Raw genomic sequence first — 24,257 nt, forward strand, 5'->3', positions numbered from 1 at the left:
TAGCTTGACTCTTTTAGCACTTTGGATAATCACTCGACAATATAACCTTTCCTTGTTCAAATCTAACTCCTTTTATACTTTCTTCTAGCTTCTCTTAGAAGCCCTAATATGTAAATTCAAAATTTTAATTCTCATCCCTACTACTAGCCTAACTTCCTATTGTAGTAGTGCACTTCTCTTGTCAAATATAGCGTGATCATACAAGAGTCGCATGTGCTATGCATTCTAGCCGACTTGCAATTGTTGGAAATAATTCAAATTTGAATTATTTCAAATATTCCTTGATCTATTCCCCCATAACCATTAAATATGATGTTGAGCACACTCTTACCCTCTACATGACTAGGATACCATAGGTTTCTTGCCCCATTCTCATCTTGTTGACCTAGCTAATCCAACTTACTGGTCCATCTATTTTCCCTTTCTCTTTGCATCCTTCTTACATGGACTTCACTTTACATACTTTTTAAAGTGGATCACCTATTTTATCACCTTTTTTGGGCTCATACACCTCTTCTCTGATCACCCTTGTGAACTAGAATCACACATCAATTTTATTTTTTGGTCATTCCTCTCTATCAGTCTTCATTCCTTCATATGTGTTGAGATCATTGACAACACCTTTGATGACTGATTCTACTAGTTTTTCTACTAGTCAACCTTTAAGACCCTTAGGCTAACAATCTCTCTCTTTGACATTTATGGCAACACTTAGTCATTTTAGCACTCTCTATTTCAGTGCCTTTCTTTTTTTATTTCAATCATCTACCCCTAAGATGGTGCATCTTCATGCTTTTCCTATTACTTTGTCTTGTGTTCTTCGAACACTTCTATTTAGCTTCATTTATTCTAGTGTTCCCCTTAGTCATTTTAGCACTCTATATTTCAGTGCCTTGCTTTTTTTATTCCAATCATCTACCCCTAAGATGGTGCATCTTCATGCTTTGCCCTTTATTTATTCAAGAGAGAGTTTTTTCTACTATTCCCCTTTGTTCTTTTTCTTCTACTCCTCTCAACTTCTCCCCCTTTGACAATAATGATAAAGGAAACCATCATTTCTTGTATGTTGGTTTCTTGACTACTCCCCCTATGGATTAGTCCCTACTCTTACCAATCCACCTTTAAACTTCTTTGTTTCTTGATCATGGATTGATGCATACTTGTATGTGCTTAGTTTAGGATGGATAGGGGTAAGACCCCTAAATTTCTCTGAGATACTTGAAAGTATCCTTCTGAAGAAGCTTTATAAAGATATTAGCTAGTTGCTCCTTGTTTGAAATATATTCTAACTTAAACTCATTTTATTACTCTTGTCCCTCAAAAAATGGTACTTGATGGATATGTTTTTTTTCCTTTGAGTGCATAATTGGGTTTTTAAAAATATTGATTGTACTTGTTTTATCACAATTGATAGGAACTGGTTCCTCCATTTTCCCTTGAATTCCTTCAAGTAGTTGTTTGATCCAAACAACTTGAGTGCAATTCATTGTTGCAACAACATATTTTGTTTCAATTGTTGAGTTTGATATGTATTCATGCTTTTTGTTGGTCCATGTAGCTAGTCTTCCTTTAGGAAATAATGCACCACCAGTTGTGCTCTTTCTATCATCTATGTTCCTCGCTCAATCAACATCACTAAAGATGCCAAGCTCAAAGTTTTCTTTGATAGAAAATATCTATCATAAGTGATTCCTTTGGTTTGGTTGAAAATCTAGCCTCTATCCCAATATCTTGTCACTAAAACATTTGGGGTCAAAATGCAATGGTAGTGCAATTTGTGTGTGATTTTTATGTTTTTTTTTTGCAAGTGTTCCCAATGTTGTCATCATACTAACATTGGTGTAATTATTGCAATGTCCAAGTGATTATTTAAAAAAAGACAATGGTTAATTTGTCATTTTCCCCAAATGCAGTTGTGTGTGCGAAGAGGAGTTAGGGAAAAGTTGTCATCTAGGTAACTCCTTCAAGCTAGGTAACTCATTCAACACCTTAGATCTGAATGAATATAATCTACATTGTTTTTATCCAAATTAGCAATTTTCTCATTTGATTTGCACCCTTCTCATCAAAAACTAGGGTTCAACCTTGTTTCTCACCACATCTGGCATATTTGTTCTTTTCATTTTCTTATGCTATTCCAAGAACAATTTGAATTCTTGGTTCTATGTATTGTTATGCACAAAGAAAACATATAAACTTTATCAAATAAATTGACAATTTACCTTGTAATCTCGAGAAAATATTTTACTAGTGTCATTATTCCTAAGCATGGTTGGGGAAGAGATGGGCCATTTAGGTTATGGTGTAGATGAAGAAAAGCAACATTTTAAATAACTGATAAATAGGAAATATAATACTAGGTTGATTATGTGAGCTTTATTATTATGCAAGTTCTATTTTTTTATTGCTTGATCTATCTTTCTAATTGGCTAGAAATTTTAATTGCTCAATCTACCTTTCTAATTGGTTGAACATTTTCTTAAATCAAGATCATGAATGTCACTCCTACATAGTTAGAGGAGTTCTCTTCTAAATTAGCTTTTTTCTATTTAGAAAACCTAATCAAATCATGCTAATCTATTCATGTAATCCTTTATTGTTTTTTATTGAATCAAGTGTTATAGAGCTCCAAATTGCTATAAATCTAATCAAACCATCTATATTTGAATTCAATTGAAAAGAAACCACATCCAAAAATTAAAAAATTAAAAATTAACCCAAAAGAAATAGAACCAAAGGAAAATTAGAACAAATAGAATGAAAAAAGTTTATTCAAGACAAGTAAATCTAGGAGCATCTAATAAGGATCATATTGAAGACTTTGAATTAGGACCAATAGGATAATTTGTGAATACTAGGTTGAAATAGATTGACTTTTCTTTTTCTACAAAGAACTATCTAAGGAGTTGTATCAAACTTTAGGGGAGATATGTGCACAATGTTGTCAAAACCAATAGGATTGGTGGAAAAGTTAGACAAGTGAGTCACCAAACACAAGAGAAATTATAGAATCCAAAGAAAGGGGGTGAAAAAAACAATGGGATCAAGTAAATGCCGAAGAGAGTACTAGAAGGATTACAAACAATACAAAATCATGAAAACAAAGGATTGCCATAGAAATATCAATATCTATTAAAGAAACAAGGGTCACTATAGTATCAACTAGAGCTAAGATGATATGAACCAAAAATATAGGAGAAATAGTTAGAGAAAGGGGCACCAAGTCCATATAATACATATAAATAGAAATTGATTCATTGTAGTGAATCTCGCCCTATTTAATCCCCTACTTTTTCCTCTACCACTAACATATCATTGTACACACCCACAAATCTTTGTCATGGGAAACTTGAAGGTAAATAAAGAAATAAAAATACATTCCAAGTGTTTATTTTATTTTCATCTTTGCACAAAAGGAAAGATATTATTGTATTGGATGGGATTCAAGATTACCTTTTTAAAGTTAAAGTGTCCTAGTGTGTGTGTGTCCATTTTTAAAATATGTGTGTGTGTTCTTTAGGCCCTTTTCAAATTGGCCACAACATTTTAGTTTTCAAGTGTTCTTGAGTAATTGGGTGATGGCTTAATCTATGCTCAGGTCATGCCAAGTGCTTGTTAGTGTTGAATGTATAGCATCATTTATATAGTTTGATTGGTTCATACATGTAAAGGCATGTCCCTACCTATCCAAAGGACACATAGAGTCATGTCTCTACATGAGACTACCCTTAAACATTTATATATATTGAGTTTGTGGATCGCTAGAAACATATCATATACACATATTATTACAAGTGATTTGTATACGAGATATTGTTGTCACAAAGGTTTGCACCCTTGTCCAAAGTTTTTACCTAAGGACAACCTTGTGAAACATGGAAACAACCTCCAAGCTATGGGACTTGAACTATGAGGTTGAGTCTCCGGAGAAGGCCGGCTTCCTTTACTATCAGGATGCACCCAACTACTCTTGGAGAGGAAAAAGGGGAAAGAATGCATAAAATCAAATCTACTTACTCTAACCTAAGGAGGTGATGCACCAAAATAGAGTGTTCAAACTAATATTTTCCCATACATGCACTATTGAACCATCATGACACCAAAAGATATACACATCTAGACTTGCTTTAATCTAACAATCACATGTAGATCAGAAAACCCAAATGAATGACACAAGGAAAGAAAAGACTCACTTATATATCATTCATAGGCCAAAAGAGATACAGTCATGCAAGATTGTAGATATCCATAATACACCAATGAGAGGCAAATAATTCTTGCACTTTACATCAATGGCTAAAGGAGATAAGATAGAATGTCATAGAATTCAAAGGCAAAGGGAATTTACACATGAAATTGTAGAGCAATATCAAAGAAAATAGAGAAGAGTCGACAGACCTGAAAAAATTTACAAAAATTGCCTTTATAGCTTAGGCATAACTAAGATATTTTTCTCTGGAGTTATTCCACAACCACTTTCATTAAGTCTCTAAAAAGATCTAGAGAAAATCTGATCTGGGCATATGTTCAGATACAATGAAATTTGATATTTGTTGAAATAGGGCTCTGACAGAAATGGTGCCATTAAATCATCTTGAGTAAAAAGATGGATGAACTGAAGTGGTGGCTAAAGTGGTGGAGTGTTCTCCTTCATTTTCCAAGCATAGCATTCACTCAGGAGTGGTTGGAATTGATCATAAAGATTGGATTGTGCAAGAAAACTTGATCCCCTTCGTTTCTATCTCATGAATCAGCAAATTTAGCAAGTCAACTGAGTCTTACAACCCAAATGGGCCACGTGGGCCAATGGTCTTCTATTTTTCTACCACCTCGCAAGGTCTTCTGAGTTTGACCACATCTTCATAACTAACTACGGCACCTCCTCAGAACCTTGACTGTGGTGGTCTCCCAACTACCAGCCTCTAATTGTTAATGCCCTAGCCATAATGTATCTCCCCGGGCCCACAAGGACACATGTTGTTGAATCGCTATCTCGCTATACATAAAAAGTGAGCACCTTGCCATAGCAAGATAACGACCATTATAGACTCTCATTAATCCTGCGGAAGACATTGATACATTACTTAAGAGAAATATGGTGGGTCCCTTGTCACTATGTCATTGTTCATAACCCTTGTGCAAATCACCATAGTGAGATAGCGATGATCGTAGATCCAAGATTGATCTGACAATCAAAATTTTTTATATGTTTTATGGAAGGGGCATGGGTCTAGGTACTATTGTTTCTGAGCTGGCTCAACATGTTGGCACACATATATATTATTTAATTTCCAATGACATCATTTTTTCTTGACCCTACCACATTTTTCATTTTTAGGCATGTCGCTACCTAGCTATCAGCAAAAATCACAAACTTCCTAGTAGCGATATAGTGAGCATTGACGGTTTATCAAAAATTGGTGCCGAACTTCATCTTTAGTACTATAAAAAAATTCCAACGGTCGATATGTCACTATGGGAAACAACCTCGCAACTTTTCATAGCGAGTACATGACATCCGTAGATCTTAACAAGATCCAACGACGGGGAAAGTTGCAAGCCAACGAAAATAAAATAGGAGAGAAAATAAATACAATAAAGTTTTAATCATTTTATTTTCTATATTTCTCGGGCATTAAAATAATATTAAAAATAGGAAGTGGTCGTTGGGTGGGTCTAGTATTTGAATTCAAATTTGGGGGGGGGGGGGGGGGGGGCAAAAATAGGTAACAGATACCTATAGTAAACAAAGAACAATATCAGTATTATTCATTGCTTAGTTTGAACACAAGGGTAATACATCATAATAATCTTGAAGCACTCTAAACTTCAGCCATTGTACTATTGTTGATTAGTAAGGTTGTGTAAGACTACTCGATCACAGTAAATCAGACCATTGAATCAGAAGTTGGACTTTACCTAGATTCATTTCCTCAATGGTTAGTAACCTTGCTTTTTACTAGTTTTTTATTTGGATGAGATATCTTTTTGGTGTTGGCTTTTATGTAGTCCTAAACTTTGTTTATTTTGATGATTAAAAGATCAATTTTAGTGTTATAATTTTTAGTTGATGCTCTCCATTTTACCAAAATAATGATATTTTATAAAATGAAATATGAGTAAATAAAATGAAAAAATAAAAAATGAATGATGCCCAATGTATTGCACCTTTAAAACACTTATAAATTGGGATTGAGGATATTCGTATACCACTAAATAAATAAAATTCAGTTTAATTGATTCCATTTAATAATTACATTCCAAATCACCCTTTAAATCATTCACATTAAATTATGGACAAGATAGCTTTGACATTGGAGAATGCCAAATTATCAGTAAGATAACTTGTGCATGGGTATCTAGTTAGAGTTGTAAATATAGATAACTTAAAATAATTTAGGTGGTCAAGGATGTTTAAAATTTAGCCAAAATTATTGTCAATTAGGAATATGTTCCATTTATTAAATGTTACATAACATGATCATAGATGGATATGCCACCATTTATCATCTATTATCTATGTAACATGATCGATCACATGAATGATCCATCAAGGTCTGAGTGGAGCCTACTATTCTAGATGACATAATCTAGAGTGATTTCCCCCTCTATATATCATCTCCATCTCATGTTATGACAAACTAGAAGAATTACTATACCGCGACTAGGATATAGTCCAACTGGTATCTATCAATGGCCTCCAATGAATAGAGTCTCGATCAGTTTTATCTTCTATTGAATAAATACCCAACTTCTATAATACCCCTATGTAGACCCCAAATTCAAGGAATAAAACACATGACTCCCTTCACTTTTTCTTCTCCCATTCAAATTGTGAGTGTCCTGTCAAGACTAGCACACACACATTCACACTCTTCACCCAAAGATAAACTATGTAATAAAAGATAAATTAAACTTATATATATCATTGACATATATTTTATCATTGAAAAGGTTAACTACATCTAAAGATATAATTTTTCCCACCTTTAACCAATATTACTCTCCCTTTATTTACTTTTAATCTTATCTGAAATGCATTTTCCCAAAAACAAAAAAAAAGTTTTCCAACCACTAATGAGTTTAATCGAACACTATATTTAAGTCTTACTAAACCCAAAACAACTATTAGTTTTATATGGGTTGAATGGGGATAAAAATAGATAAAATTATTGGTGACTCTGATGGGATGCTTTCCTACTAAGCATAGATTAGTAGCCTTAAGAAATCCATTGGGCAGAGAGTCACCAACAGAGAATGGTACATTATTCTACCTGCAACTTCACAAAATTCTGCAACCAACAAAAAACAAAAAGATCTAGGGAGCTCTAGAAATCCTCTGGAACAACTGTGCTCATGCACTTCTTGGAAAGCTAAAAACTTATTCTACTGTGTACAAGTATTTACAAACAAAATAATCAAACAAAGTCATTTACTAGCTTGTTAAAGTAGTTTCCCTTCCTTCAAAGCTGCTTTCTTTGAATCATCTAGTATGATAGTTAATGTGTGAAGCTTACAATATGGTAAAAATCACAACCTTGGCCTTAAATGTGCCTATAGCATTACTTTTTGTGCTTCTAATTTGTAGCAATAGAATGTTGATGACTCACTTGATGGCTTTTTATGATATTTGATCAATGATGGCTGATTATTAATGTTGAGATTTTTTTTTTGAACCAAGACATTAATATGGTGGTGTATTTTTCTACGTTATAAGAATACTTTTCTAATTGGGTTGCTTACATTTTTGTGTCTGGTTCCAATAGTTATAGAATTTCAATCATTTATCTTAATCTTTAATTCTTTTTCAAAGAGGATCCACTTGTAACTTGCTGACATATTTATTCATATTTCTCACTTGGTTCAAATATAGTGGTCCATATAAAGAGATTCACTTTCTGGATTCATTTATGTCTTCCTGAAGCTCTCCTGCTTCACTCTTTTTCTAATTGGAGGCATATTGATGAAACAATTCCCCAAAGCACTTCCTTCTACATTTTCTATCAAAAGATTTTCTTGCCTATTATTGAAGTACCCTTATAAATTGTTTTCTTAATTTTCTAATCCATATTATGGTTCTATGTAAGAATGAAATTGGAAATTATTATACACTTCTCAATTTGATGATTTTTCTTCTCTATCAGATCCAGTGAACTAATCTATGTGTTAGATCTTTGTGGATTATTGTTTGATGATTTTGCTTCTCTATTAGATCTAGTGAACTAATCTCTATGTTAGATCTTGGCGGATTACTTTTTTAATGGCATGGCTTATGGGTCTTTGATCTTTTTGTTGATTGTTGCTTGTTTTGTATGAAGTCCACTCCTCTCATTCATGAGGAAACTAAAAATTAAAGAGTTGTGAATACCTACAGCTAGGAGATCAGTGTGACAAAGATCAGTGCCACAAACCGTATTGCTCAAACTTGCAATTTTTTGTGGTTTCAAACTATATGCTTTTATGGTTTCAAACTATACTCTTCTTCCACCAAGTTTTTGTGGCTTCAAATAGCTTCCTTCTACTTTTATCTATGGGTGTACATGTGATTTCTAGGAGTGTTTTATCCTTTATTTATGCCTTTTATTATGGTCTTTACATTTCACACATCTCCTACATTCTTACCATTTTCTACTACTCTTTTTGTCCATCAATTAATATCAGGAATATAAAGATAAAAGATCTACATGATCTTAATACAAAACCTACCTATATAAATAGAGACTAATATTTTTAACTCTTAAAGAAAATAATTCTCAATCCTACATTTAAAATCAATCAACACCTTGCAAACTAGGGTAGAAAAGAGGAGCATATATGTACAATTAACTAGCACCTTGGAAATCATGGCAACAAAGAGGAAATAGGGCTATCCTATGATTTGAGAGTTTTGAATTTTCAAAAATATTTCCTAGTTGATGGGCCACATATTTGCAAAGGTTTGAACATGTTTTATGCGGCTAGCTAACCAATGGTTAAATCATTATTTTCCTTAAAAACTCATAACACATATAGGAAGGTGAGAACCATTCAAGTACCTTGTATATACTTGCATTTTTCACACATGTCAACCAAAACAATTGGTAGAAAATAATATTATTGGCATGGTAGGTAGGGTTGTTTATCTCAAATCATGTTGTTGATTCTCATGCCTAGGATTTTGCAACATTTTCTATTGCTAGTGGTTCTACCCTACTATTCATAAGGCAATATATGGATCTATTTATCTACCTTTACATGTGAGCTACATTGGGCAGCCAATCCAGTTCCATAGTAAGTAGCAACATCTCTACCATTTTTAAAATTGTCAATATATGAGAAAAATCTAGTAATCTACCAAAAAACATAACTTAGATCTAATCAAACTTATCCTTTAAACCTTCACCACACATATGCAATTAAGAACTTTCACTTGTAATAAAAATTGCAAAAAGAAATAACCATCCACATAAGCTCAATACATGAAAAAAGGATTAGGCAGTCAATTTTCTCTATTTTCTTTTGATTTCATAGCATGCATGTTTAGTACATGAATAATCTTTCATAGATTTTATACTTTGTCCTTCTAAGTCTGAAACTACAATAGTATAGCTTGCCTTATAGCTTGTTAAATAGGGAAGATTGGTTGAGAAGTGATATACACAAAGAAACACCTAGCCTCAAGCTTAGTTACCAACAATGCTTAAAAGAGGAGGGTTTTGATCTCAAAATAGAACAACTTAGGTCTCATAGCTCATTTAACTTGTATAAAAAAGCCTCTCTTTACCTTTTGAAGAAATTCATAAAAGATTAAAATGTTCTTGATCAATGGATAATGGATCTAATTAGCGGTAAATGTAATTGTACATACATAATATATGTGTCTCTCTAGAGGATGGTGTACTAGTGAAAGCCTTCTATGAGGTTGAACAAAAGCTCATATCTCTCCTCCTTCCCAAAGATAATTTTTATGTTGCTATACACATTTCTTTTAACATGTCACTCTTTGCCCCTGCTATTCCCAAGGAGCTCAAAGTCTAGCTCATCATGATTCTACTCATATATGTCTAAATTATGTAACTCGAGTGCATCTTTTTTGTTTTACTTATATAATTCAAGTTTAGTCATAAAATTCTCCTTAGAAGTTTATGAAGGTTTTTGATGAAAAATTCCTTAATTGCGGGGCATATCAATACTTGAGGAATTTGTGAACATTTTACAATCCAATCAAACTTGGTCAACACTGAGAAATGACCAAAAATATGAATTTTTATGTTAAGAGGTTGTCTGATATGTGTTGGGGTACATTTAAACTCATTTGAGGGTATATAAAGGTTAGGAGCAATAATTGTTAAAATTTGTCAAAAATGTTGTCATGTAACATTTTTGTTGATGGACAACTTTGCAACTTTTTTGTCTTTTTTTGTGAAGGCCAATAGTCATGGCCTTTGATGCTCAATTAAACAAGAAAGAAGGTGAAAGGTCCAATCACTTGACCTATATTATGATGTATTCCAATTGATAAAAGGTTGTTGAAGTATAGGAGCTGAATCAATAAAGATTTTTCAAGTTTTGGTGGAAAAATCAGTGCATTGTTCATGATAGTGAGTACTGTGGACTTATAATTGTGTTTTTTTGCTCATAGATTGTACATAATTCATTATAGATAGTTTCTTTTGACATGTGGATGATGTATTAAACACTTTAGGTTGAGTTAGTTAGTTTTGTATAAAATTATGGAAGTCAAACTAGCATATATTTCATATGATAGATAGATTTGGAAGTCAAACTAGCATATATTTTTCACACATAAATATGGGTTGTATAAATCATTAGATTGGAATGAACATCTTCTTATGCACAGTTGTAGCATCATGAAAAATTGACAAATATTTTTGGTCATATGTATCACTAGTATAACTACCAATATTTTGAACTATTGGATTTAGAAGTATTGAAAAGTTGACGGTGTAAGTCAATTGATAGTACAACACCGCTTATCATCCATGGCCACTTTGTAAAAAGCATGCTATGCACCCTTGTTTTAAATATTTTTTCTTGCTTCCAATTTTTATAATGCACATTTAGTAGTGGGTTGCTTCATTCACGAACTCCAATAGGTTGTAACACCAATCTAACTAATCAATTCCTTATTTATATATGGATAGATATGATTGGTTGGTTGAAGGAGAAGTCTATAAAATGGATGATATTCAGTCAAGAGGGCTCCTGACCTAATGTATCCAACTACATTGTGCTCAATCAACCAAATTTAGGGCATGGGAAAGGTGTTCTGTTAATGTAGGATTGTAGGATGAAAATTTATATTTATTTTAGCTAGTCTCCCAACCTGAAGACAATTTTTAAAGGGATGTGCAACTATTATATGCAGGAGGAAGTGGAGGATTCAAATGTTGGGGATGTTGTTACAGGTGCAACAGTGAAAGTGATAATTATTTCTTGGAGTTATGTTGTCATAATCTGTTAAAGTAGAAAAGTTTTCATACATGTATTTTGGACAACACTGTAAATGAAGTGTCATTGATAAATATTAGAAAGGAAAAAAGATGTACACATTTTGGACAATACTATAAACGAAGTTTCTTTAGGTTAGTATGGTGTTTCACTATTCAAACTAGAATATTTTTTCTAGGATGCACGTATCATCAAACCGAGCACATGGGAAGTGGATTCTTTTATTTATGTATGTACAAAGCATGTGGAAGTTTAGAAAGTCATAGGTTCTAGAATCTAAGCAAGTTGAACATGCATAGACTGCTATAAAACAACCTAAATTTCATTCTAGTGAGAATGTGTGGGCATTCTAGGGGAAAACAACACTCGCAAAGAGGAGGTTTCCCTGAGAGGTTAAAGAAATATCACAAGAAGATGGAGATGGACATTAACTACCATATGAGAGTGAGGCATAGTATGCAAGAAAACATGTGCATGAATGAGTATGCATAAAATATGGTGTATAATGTTACAATGATCTCCCCAAGGAAGGCAAGAAAGAGATTGTTGATGAAATGATTGTTTATAGTAGTTAACTAGTGAAGATGGAGAGAAGGAAAAGGATTTTGCATTTGTTTGAATTCAACGGACTGCACATAAAGTTAGTCAGTAGTTGTCTTGTATAATGTTTTGTTTCATGTCTTTGCAAGTGCAACATGATATTTATGTGCATGGTACTATGTTGTGAAGTGACTAATTGTTTTATAGTAGGCTTGTGCCAGGGTAGATCATAGAGGTAGTCTGTAGTCTTCAAAGAGTGATTAGAGAAGGGATATTGAAAGCAGGAACAAAGTCATTATGCATGATAAAGCTTCATCAACAGTAAAGGTAATGCACAATTTTTTGATGACCGATGATGTGTATACTTGCAGAGGTAATTTGGGTCACTATTTTGGGTTATAAGGTTGACTAATCCTTGTCATGATTTTTTAATGATGGGATTGCACACTACTATTCTGGTAGGATGTTTCTGACATGGCTCATGGTGGGAGCTTGGAGGGATTAGTGAGTTGGTAGACAAGGGTCCTCATTTGAGAAAAAGTCTACGAGAGAAATATCCAATGTACTCTTCTGACAGGACAAAGAAGTTTATGGAAAGGAGGAAAAAAATCAATTTGAAAGATGCAAGAATAGGGGAATACCAAGTATATTGCAATGACACTGCAAAACATGTATGGTGTTTCCTATTTGATTGTATTACAATATGATGTCTTGCAAACATTCTTGCATACAAATTTAGTTTTTGTAAACTTTTCTAATTTCAATTTAATCATCCAATTCTTGTGTATGTGATGTTCAATGTTAAATTTTAATGTCATAGGAAAACCCACTCAAAGTTCATAGAAGGTCTTAGGAGGCTACAGTAGAATTACCACCAACAAAATTTGGTCCACCATGCATAGGAGGAGAGAAAACGTCATGATAGACTTCTAAGTTGCAGAGAAGATGGGATAGGAAGAAAGAAATATTTTATCTTCAAGACATGAAAAAATTGACAAAGGAGGTATGTTATCATTCTACTACAAACGTTTTGTGTCCATAAATTGAATATGTTCCTTTGTGTATCTTTCACTCAAATTTAGCATGCATTTATGCTTGATAATTCATGTTCCCTACTAGTCTCATAAGGTGGTCACCATCTTGTTCAAGGTGGGAAAGGTCATGGTATTGCAATTTCCCATGACAGTGAACCACCTCTAACATATTGTTTATGTGCTATGAATTTTGAATTTCTCCACTAATCCATCCATATCAGTTCCAATTTCTAAAATTCACTTATGGGACATGTCAGGGAAACATTCCCTATGATACTGTCAAGTGCAATTCAAACATTGAAGAGATGGATGAAGTGGTATGTTTTATTGTGCTCTCTTTATGGTTCTTTTTTTGTGTGGAAACAATGCTGTTTTGGAATGAGAATATTTTGTGTATATTGATTTTCCTTTTGATCATATTTGTGAGAAAAATAAGGGGTTCAAAAAAGTGATGACTATATATGTTCCAGGAAAAGGTGATAGTAATGACCATCACATATATGGAATTAAGTTTTGGAGATTGTAAAGGCTAGAAAAGGTGACAACGGTGGCCATCATATATATATAATCAAGTTATGGAGACCATAAAGGCTAGAAAAGATGATAGCAGCAACCATCCTATCATCAAAAGGACCAGTGTGAGGATTTGGTCTCTTGGAATTACCCCTCTAGCAATGCAAAAGAACCTGAGGAAGCGGACTCAATTTTATGATGGCGTCAACTCTCTCACACAAAGTAGACAATGGAGGGGGGAATGAGAATGGGTTCTTAATTGTAGCCATTCCTAGTGGATTTGTGAATAGCACATTTATGCAAGTTATTTGATAATGACTAATTTTTATGTCTCGATGTTATAATTATGTTCTATTGTATGTTCATGTGAATGTTCTAATTAATCTTATGTATTAATGAATGTTATCATGTCATAATTTCATGAATGTTAAATTTTACTAATAGATGAATGAATGAATGAATTTTAGATGTTAATTGGGAATTTAGATATTGGGGGGGGGGGGGGGGGGGGTGGGTAGCAAATGAGCTTCCACCTTCACATGGTTGGCCCTGATTAGTAGAAAATATTAAACTATTCTCAAAACCAAGTGAATCTCAACATTAACCTATGATTGCATGCCAACTAACTATGTCAATCTCTTGGTTTTGATGAATGCAGAAGGAGGCCATAGTCCAATATGCAATCTCAATTCATATGTATAAGATATTGGATGGAGCTGAAAAATGCAATAGGTTTGCATTTTTTTATAGGTATTTAATTAGGTATTTTAAGTTATAGACCATCATGAACATTGTAACTTTGTCTCTTATAGGTGAGGGTAATGTCCTTATCATGCAAGCAAATCAAGACTTTTTATGTGTTGGCTTGCTGAGGACATTCTCTTGGCCATAGTAGATAGAATTCTAACATTCACAATGGTCTATAGTTTTAAAAACTTAATATACCTAATATATAAATGTAAACATGGTGCATTTTTCAGCTCTACCTATTGTCCATGCATATAGAATGCAGTTCCATGAGCATTCTCAATTCAGAGTAGAAGAATCTTATTTTTGATGCGAGGGAAAAATGACATGCACTAGAGGATAGGAAAATGATGTCAATTTACAGGTCTAGAACCTTTTTTTGTTATATTTTTTCACATGTATCCACATGAATATTAATATTTTGTTACATGTATATGAATACAATTTGTCACATGAATATGAATATTTTGTATGCCTTGTTATGTGTAGTTATATAACTGTAAAGCTCTTTGAGAATCATCTTCCACCATGATTATTCTCAACATATCCCCTATCAGTACAACAAGTAGAGGCTCTAGTTATGGTAAACAATGATTCTTTATATTAATTTGACTTGACCTAAGCACAATTTGTACCTCTTTCTAATACATAATTAAATTGTTAATTGAATTTATATTATCTCTTTAGCACTTATAACTGAATGAAGTCTTCCAACAAATGCATATTGCTTGTAGGGAATTAGCCCTAAGCTAAACATAAAAGGAAATCATAACCAAGTTTTTCTTTTCAAGGTTCCATATTCATCATCATAAGAAACATCACAACTACCAAAAACATAGCAATTGCTCTTAACAGAGGTTTATACTAATAATGTGATGAAACTCATATTGTTAAACTATCACTGTAATGGGCACCCCTGGATATCGCAAAAAACTAAACCAATATGCTGAAAGGAATTTTGTCAAACAGTTGCATGCAACCTCTTATTTTTCTGTTTAATGTTTTAATCCCCTTATAACTCCAGAAATCAAATGTTTATTTGTTTGTTGTGTTTTGTGTATGGAATTGGTATCATACAACATAAACAAGAAAGAAACTACAATAATATGCAAAGTGGAAATGAACTGCTGCTAATAAAATGTTATTTTCAGAATTCATAAAACCAAATACATGGCAGATTTATCAACTCACTAATTACTTCAGCAGTATTGACATAATACTCCATCCCATGCTTTTGAACTTGCTGCTACAATACTTTGTCCTTCAATCAGTCCACTACCTTCGTAATACCATTCCCTCAAAGCGGCACAAGCATCGGACAAGTAGTGAAGAAGATATGAGCAAAATACCAAATCTACCTGTAGCCGGAAATGCAACTAAACTGCCTAATAATGAAGCCAATAACAAAGAATTCCAAAGGCCAAACCCCAAGAGAATGACATCTAGAATTTTACAAGAGAGGATAGACATCCTCAAATGCCAAGAACAGAGCTACAACTCACACACCAATTTTTTCTCATATTCAACCTGCCTAATGAAGCCACAGATGCTTCCTTTTATTCTATTTCCAAGGGTTCGCTCAACTCATATGGGCAATGTGGGATAAAAGATGTGTAATATATAAAACATATATTAAAATACCCCTTATGTCTCCCTTGGGTACACATCACCATAAAATAAATATTAAAGTAACACTTTAATATTTTACAATTAAATTAGACATTACTTTAATAAAACTTCAGGCATTAAAATGTATTAGCAATCAGACTCCGAATAATGCGAGTGATAGCTCATCGAAAAGCTCTCACCTAGGAGTATCGAATCCAATCACCAAAATTGACCTGCATTGTGTCCTGCCAACTTACTAAAAATAGTAAGTATGCCTGAAACTGAGTAAATCAACTTCGTTTTGGCCCAAATTGGAAATGACTAGGCCAAAACACTCCAGGATCCCATTAAACCCTTTGTTAGCCCTCGAAACCATGTAGAACAAGGCTAACACATACACATTTGGTCAACTGCTAAAATGGGGACATTACAGTCTGCCCCCCTTGAAATTGCTTGTCCTCAAGCAATCTCAGTCCATCCTGCTGAATAACTTGCTCACTCTCCCATGTACAATCTTCCTCCGGCAAGTCTTTCCATCTGACCAAATACTCCTTCACTATCCTGTTTCTAAGCTTCCTCTCTCTGGTGTCCAGAATAGCCTCGGGTACTAACACAAGCTTCCCCTCCTCATCCAAAGGGGGTAAATTTGTAGAAGGCACTACACTCTGACCAATGGCTTTCTTAAGCCTAGACACATGAAACACATTGTGCACTCGATTGCCCTCTGGAAGCTCAAGCTCATAGGCGACTTTGCCCACTTTGCGAATCACCCTGTAGGGACCATAAAAACTAGGTTTCAACTTTTTAGCTTCGCTCTTCTTGATCGATGACTGTCTATATGGTTGTAGCCTCAAGTAAACCATATCCCATACCTCGAAGCTACACTCTATTCAGTGCTGATCAGCATACAATTTCTGTTGATTCTGGACCTGTTGTATATTCTCTTTGAGCACTTTCAGGATGTCCTGACTATCCTACAATAAGTTTTTGGCTTTGGGCACTCTACTGTCCCCCAGAACTAAATCCATGAAGCTAGGTGCTTCATAACCATAGAGTGCCATGAAAGGAGTCATCTTGATGGACATATGATAAGTGGTGTTATAACAATACTCTCCCATATGCAACCATCTGATCCAAGCCTTTTGTTGTGTAGTTACATAGTTCCTCAAATATCCTTCCACCCATTTATTCACAATCTCAGTTTGCCCATCTATTTGTAGATGATAACTAGTGCTAGGTGTAAGATCTGTACCACACAACCTAAATAACTCTTGCCAAAAAACACTCATAAACTTACTATCCCGGTCGCTGACAATGAATCTGGGCAGCCCATGTAACCTGAATATCTCTCTAAAGAAAAGATCTGCTACCTGTGCTGCTGTGTAAGTGGACAGAATAGCAAAGAAGTGAGCAAACTTTGTCAAACGGTCCACCACCACATAGATGCAATCCCTTCTCTGCACTCATGGTAAACCAGTGATGAAGTCCATCGAAATACTTTCCCATTTCCTATCAGGAATGGGCAAGGGCTGTAATAAACCTACAGGAAATGTGTGCTCTCCCTTATTCTGTTGACAAACCACACACTCCCTAACATACCTCTGAACATCATCCTTGAGCCCTTTCCATGAAAACCGCTCTCAGATCTACCTGTAGGTCTTGAAGACCCCCGGATGTCCAGCTGTGGGTGCATCATGAAATGCCTTCAGTATTGCCTCTCTCAAATGTGATGATAGAATCAAATAAACCCTGTCTTGAACTTTGATCAATCCATCTATCACCTCATAGCGATCATCCTGTATGGTACCTGAAATCAATCCAGAAGCCCAAGCATCTCCCACATACTCTACTATAATCTGATCTCTCCAATCTCCTAAAATCTCTGCTAGAGCACATAAGTGAGGTCTCTGATATACGGCATCAACCACCACATTTTTCTTACCTTTGACAAACTCTATGTCAAAGTCATAAGCCTGCAATTTAGTCACCCATTTTTGTTGCCGGTCATTAAGGTAACGCTGGCTCATGAAGTATTTAATACTGTTGTGATCAGTCTTGATCAAAAAATGTCCACCTACCAAATATGATCAAAATTTGGCCAATGCATGCATTATGGCCAACATCTCCTGGTCATAAATAGAATAACTTTTCTCAACTCCTCGGAGCTTCCTACTCTCGAATGCAATGGGATGATTCTCCTGCATCAATACTGCTCCAATCCCATCACCTGATGCATCACAATGAAGCTCAAAAGGCTTCGTGAAATCCGGTAGAGCTAGAACTGGACATGAAGACATTACCTACTTGAAATGCTCAAAACACCTCTGTGTTACCCCTGTCCACACGAAGGCTCCCTTCCTGGTAAGATCTGTCAAGGGTGTAGCAATCTGTGAGAATCCCTTAACAAACCTCCTATAAAAACCACATAAACCAAAGAATCCTTTAAGCTGTGTAAGGTTCGTGGGAGTAGGCCACTCTATAATAGCTCTAATCTTTTCAGGATCAACCCGAACACCATCTGCACTAATGATATGCCCAAGGTAAAGGAGCTCAGTCATACCAAACTCACATTTAGATTCCATGGAATACAATGACTCTCTCTCCAGAATAGATAACACTTCCTCTAGATGGTGTAAGTGCTCCTCCCAGGTCTTACTGAAGACCAAGATGTCATCAAAGAAGATCAAGACAAATCTCCTCAGCTACTTCCTAAATACCTGGTTCATACAACTCTGAAATGTAGCGGGTGCATTGGTTAGACCAAATGGCATAACCATGAACTCAAAATGGCCATAGTGACATCGGAAGGTTGTTTTCTCAATGTCCTTTGCTCTCATCCTGATCTGATGGTATCCAGATCGAAAATCAATTTTGGTGAAGAAGCATGCCCCATGCAACTCATCAATCAGCTCATCAATCCTAAGAATGGGATACCTATTTTTAATTATTTTCTTATTTAGTGCCCTGTAATCGATGCACATGCGCATCGTCCCATCCTTCTTCTTCACCAATACTACTGCTGAAGCAAAGGGGCTCTTACTGGGCCTGATATGCCCCATCTCCAACAAATCCTTAATCGCCTTCTCTATCTCATCCTTGTGTTTCTTAGGATGACGATAGGGAGTAATCATAACTGGTTTGGCTCCCTCCTCAAGCTCAATAACATGTTCCATCCCTCTGTCAGGAGGAACCCCATGAGGAATATCGCTAAATACTTTAGAGTGTCTATCAAGTATCTTCTGGACATCTAGTGGATGACTCTTTTCTTGTGGCTCTGGTGAAGTTGGCATAATGTGGCACTCTGCCGCCCACTCTATGTCATCGTGACGAAAAAGTCTCTGCATCCTCCTCAAGGACACTACTCTGCAACCTCCATCTGAAAGTCCTCTAAGTACCACAGTTCTGCCCTCATGCTGGAATCTCATCTCCAATTTCGCTAAGTTGAGTGTGAACTCAACTAGTGAAGCCATCCATGTCATGTCGAGGATGACATCATAATCTCCCATGTCCACAACATAGAACTCATCCTCCAACTCATAGCCATCTCCAAACCTGATGCGAAGATTAGATATCTGTCGAGTGCATAATAATTTATCACCATTAGCCACCATGACTCTGAACCCATCATGCTCCTCTATCTGTAACCCTCTCCTGGCTACCAACTGTGAATCTATGAAGTTATGTGTAGCCCCAGTGTCAATAAGAGATATCACTTTCTGCCCCTGGATAGTACCCCTAACCTTAAATGTGATTGCCTTTTGGGCCCATGTCAAGCGTGCCAATGATCTATCATCCTTAGGAATGTTGCTCTCCTCTATAGTGTTACCCTCATCTGAATCGAAGTGTTGATCCTCCCCTTCTGACTCTGACTCTTCTGCTGAAAAATACTCCATTTGATTTGACTTAGCCTTGAGAGAACATTTATGAGATAAGTCCCAAGGATCTCTACAATGGAAGCACAGCTTCTTCTTTTGAAGTTCATTCAAGGTTTCATTATCTAGTCCTTTTGATCCTTCTTTGGGTTTTCTATACTCTTTTTGAAACGGTTTTTTGTCTTTGTCCTTGCGGTAGGAAGAATTTGTTGAATGGTTTTTTCCTTTGTATACCAAAGGGGCTAAATCTTGTGCCTTTTTTAGTTGCTTCAGCTAAGGTGAGTGGATCATGTCCCTTTACCCAACCTCGTAATGGATCAGCAAGACCATCACAAAATAACACCACCAATCTCCTAGGAGAGATATCAGTAACAAGTACAAACAAGCGTTGAAACTCGGCAATGTAAGCATCCACAGAACCTGACTGTTTTAACTGTGCTAGCTCCTTGAAATGTAACTCGGGATCCTTAGTGTCAAATCTCCCAATCAATGTTTCGGTGAATTCCTCATAGGATGTAATCTGATTATGCCCCAAAGTCACCATGCCATGATGCCACCATTTATGTGCAATGCTATCCAAGTGCATAGCCACATACTTGATAGCCTCCTCCTCAGGCATAGGATTTAGCTACAAGTATGTATCTACCTTCTGCACCCAAGCTCATGCAGTCATCTTCCCTGAAGCATCATAATAAGGTAAAGAAATTTTTCCAACTTTCTTCCTCAGCTCAATGTTTTGATTCCTCCCTCCTGCTTTAGGCATGTGTCTCATCCTCAAGTCCATATAATCTCTAAGAGAAATATCTACCTGAAACTCCAGTCCACTAGCCTCCCAGTCCCTCCTGGACTGATCCTGTAACTCGGTAATCTGTGGTTTGTTTATTGGTTGAACCGGATCTCTGGGTGGGAAAGTGGGTAGAAGAGGTCTTGAGCTCGCAGTCCACGCTGGGCGTGCAACATGTCTAAAGTTATCAACCTCATTCCCATTGTTGCCATGTCCATTATTACCATTAATGTTATTCTCAAGACCATTGTTGTTGCCTTGGCCTCCATGGTTATTGTTTCCCCTGTTGTTATTATTTCCCTCGTTGTTATTGTTTCCGTTGTTAGCATCACCTGGATTAATATTGACACCCATCTGTCTAGCCATGAGCTGCAACATCATGTCCATTCGCCTATTCTACTCCTGTTGCATACACTGCCCTTGCTCTAATGTATCCAGTAACTGTCTGAACAGTACCTCCCCTTGATCTGGACCAGCATTTCTGCCTCCGCCTAATCCTGTATTCCTATCTTCTTGATCACCCATATTATTGTCCTGATCAAAGAATATCTCCTCTGTGTCTGTATGGTTGGATTCAATGTCCACCTGCACGGACGTACTAGACTATTTGCTTTGCAAGTCTGAAATCCTATTTTGTCTTGCTCTAGTATCGCGGAAATTATAAGACCCCTGTCGCATGCTCAAACATAAATGCTTAGCCTGTGTTTTTTACTTATTTCTGATTTTAGTGTTTTGACATTTCATCAAACACTTTTTCCCTCCATCTGGCTGTTCCAAATTTCCTATAAGACCTCCACAGGATGGCAGGACTTATAGCTCTGATACCACTGTAATGGGCACCCTTGGATATCCCAAAAAACTAAACCAATATGCTGAAAGGAATTTTGTCAAATAGTTTGCATGCAACCTCTTATTTTTTCATTTAATGTTTTAATCCCCTTATAACTCCGAAAATCAAATGTTTATTTGTTTGTTGTGTTTTGTGTATGGAATTGGTATCATACAACATAAACAAGAAAGAAACTACAATAATATGCAAAGTGGAAATGAACTGCTGCTAATAAAATGTTATTTTCAGAATTCATAAAACCAAATACATGGCAGATTTATCAACTCACTAATTACTTTAGCAGTATTGACATAATACTCCAGCCCATGCTTTCGAACTTGCTGCTACAATACTTTGTCCTTCAATTAGTCCACTACCTTCGTAATACCATTCCCTCAAAGCGGCACAAGCATTAGACAAGTAGTGAAGAAGATATGAGCAAAATACCAAATCTGCCTGTAGCCGAAAATGCAACTAAACTGCTTGATAATGAAGCCAATAACAAAGAATTCCAAAGGCCAAACTCCAAGGGAATGACATCTAGAATGTTACAAGAGAGGATAGACGTCCTCAAATGCCAAGAACGGAGCTGCAACTCACACACCAATTTTTTCTCATATTCAACCTGCCTAATGAAGCCACAGATGCTTCCTTTTATTCTATTTCCAAGGGTCCGCTCAACTCATATGGGCAATGTGGGATAAAAGATGTGTAATATATAAAACATATATTAAAATACCCCTTATGTCTCCCTTGGGTACACATCACCATAAAATAAATATTAAAGTAACACTTTAATATTTTACAATTAAATTAGACATTACTTTAATAAAACTTCAGGCATTAAAATGTATTAGCAATTGGACTCCGAATAATGCGAGTGATAGCTCATCAGAAAGCTCTCACCAAGAAGTATCGAATCCAATCACCAAAATTGACCTGCATTGTGTCCCACCAACTTACTAAAAATAGTAAGTATGCCTGAAACTGAGTAAATCAACTCTGTTTTGGCCCAAACTGGAAATGACTAGGCCAAAATACTCCAGGATCCCATTAAACCCTTCGTTAGCCCTTGGGACCATGTAGAACAAGGCTAACACATACACACTTGGTCAACTGCTAAAATGGGGACATTACAATCACACATTATTTCCTTTGTTCTAAAAATGAAGAATTGATGCCGAGAAGGAAGGATTCATCATGAAGTTTTAACTTCACTACCACCACTCAGTTTGGAATCGCAAACACCAAATCAACCGTTCTCCCAATCATTAAATTCACTAGTTTACAAGTAGTTTAGAATAAAGGCTATCAAGCATATTTTTGATCGCATGTCAATGCATGATTTTTGTTGGGTTTATCTAGTTTAATAAAATAATTTTTAGAGTCCTTAAAGTTTCCATCATAACATGTGATTATGCAACAAAAATTTTGACTGCAATTAATTAGGATAAATGTTGTTTCATGTAATTTAGACTATCATTTCTCCACTTTAAGTTTTAGTAGCTCCAAGATAGCTTACACGGTGGGTTAATACACTAAAGTTATGGTTAACATTTTATGTTATCCATTTTTTCTATTTCGGAAAGTGATTTTCATACCCTTTCCTTAATAGAAAAATTCACTATTTTAGAAGGCTTCCTTTCTTTCCTTTTTGAAATAGAAAAATTTGCTACTTTGGAAGGCTTCCTTTCTTGTCTTTCTGGAATAAAAAAATTATCTATTTCATAAGGGTCATTTTTGGCAGCCTTTGAAATCACAAAACATTTTTTTTAATAATTAAACTAGTCTTCACAATTATGATAGCTAGTCTCAACAGATAAATGTCACTTCTACAACATAATTATTGCAAACATGTTGCAATTATGACATCAGAGTCAAATTTTAACTTTCATAACTATGACAAACTACTATCACAATTGTGACATCTTGAACATGAACTCTTGTCCCTCCCTTCTTCCAAGGTACGATCGTGTCTTTTGTCATGATTATGATGGATTCCCTTGCTGTCGCAATTTGTGATAGAAAAAAATTGACAACAATCTAACAGGAGCTAATTTTTGGTTTTGTCGCTACGGTGATGGGTAGATGTCACAGTTGTAACAACCTATCATCGTAAAATGGGTCCAATTGTGTAGTGTGTTCTATGTGTGGTGTGTTATGCACCACATATTGTAGTTTACCAATCATGGATTTGTGAAGCATCTCATTTACTTTAGGGCTTTCACCTTCCTTAGATAGCTTACAACTAATCACCATTAGAGTACCTACCAATTTTGCTTCCTCCGTAATGAATATCTTCAATATTTCCTTCACATATTTCATCTTCCCTATGAAGATCTCTCCTTTTAACTAGGAAACTGATGCAGGAGCATCCAGAGGTATAAGGGCAATCCTGTGTCACCCAAAAAATGTACTTAGACTTAGTTTTTGTTTCATGTCTTTACATTTTTGGATGCCCATTTGGGTCAAATAAAGGTTCCAACTCTCACAGTTCAACTATCAGTGTGCTAGAAAATCTCGAAAGAATAGGAGCATGCAATTTGGCCATCATTTTGGTGACCTAGAAGGTGTGAATTGGCGAGATGAATGGAATTGTGATTTAGAGCATTCCAAAAAAAGAATCAGGTCAAAAGGCCCCACGGTTTGAAAGTTATTGCAGTTTTTTGAGTTTTGGAGACCTCCTAAGAATGCTTCAAAGTCAGGTTAGGGGCATTAAATGACCTTGAAAAGGATTGAAAAATAGGGGATGAGAAAAGCTTGTCCATAGGGCTATAGAGCGCTTCGAGAGCTTTCCGAAAATGTAAACGGTCCATCAATCGGAGCTACAATTCAAAAGTTATGCCTCCCGAAAGTTCGGTTACCATTTCTAGATTCTT

The sequence above is a fragment of the Cupressus sempervirens genome, chromosome 9 (genome assembly GCF_028749045.1).
Source record: "Cupressus sempervirens isolate cs-2001-9-10 chromosome 9, ASM2874904v1, whole genome shotgun sequence".
Classification (NCBI taxonomy): Eukaryota; Viridiplantae; Streptophyta; class Pinopsida; order Cupressales; family Cupressaceae; genus Cupressus; species Cupressus sempervirens.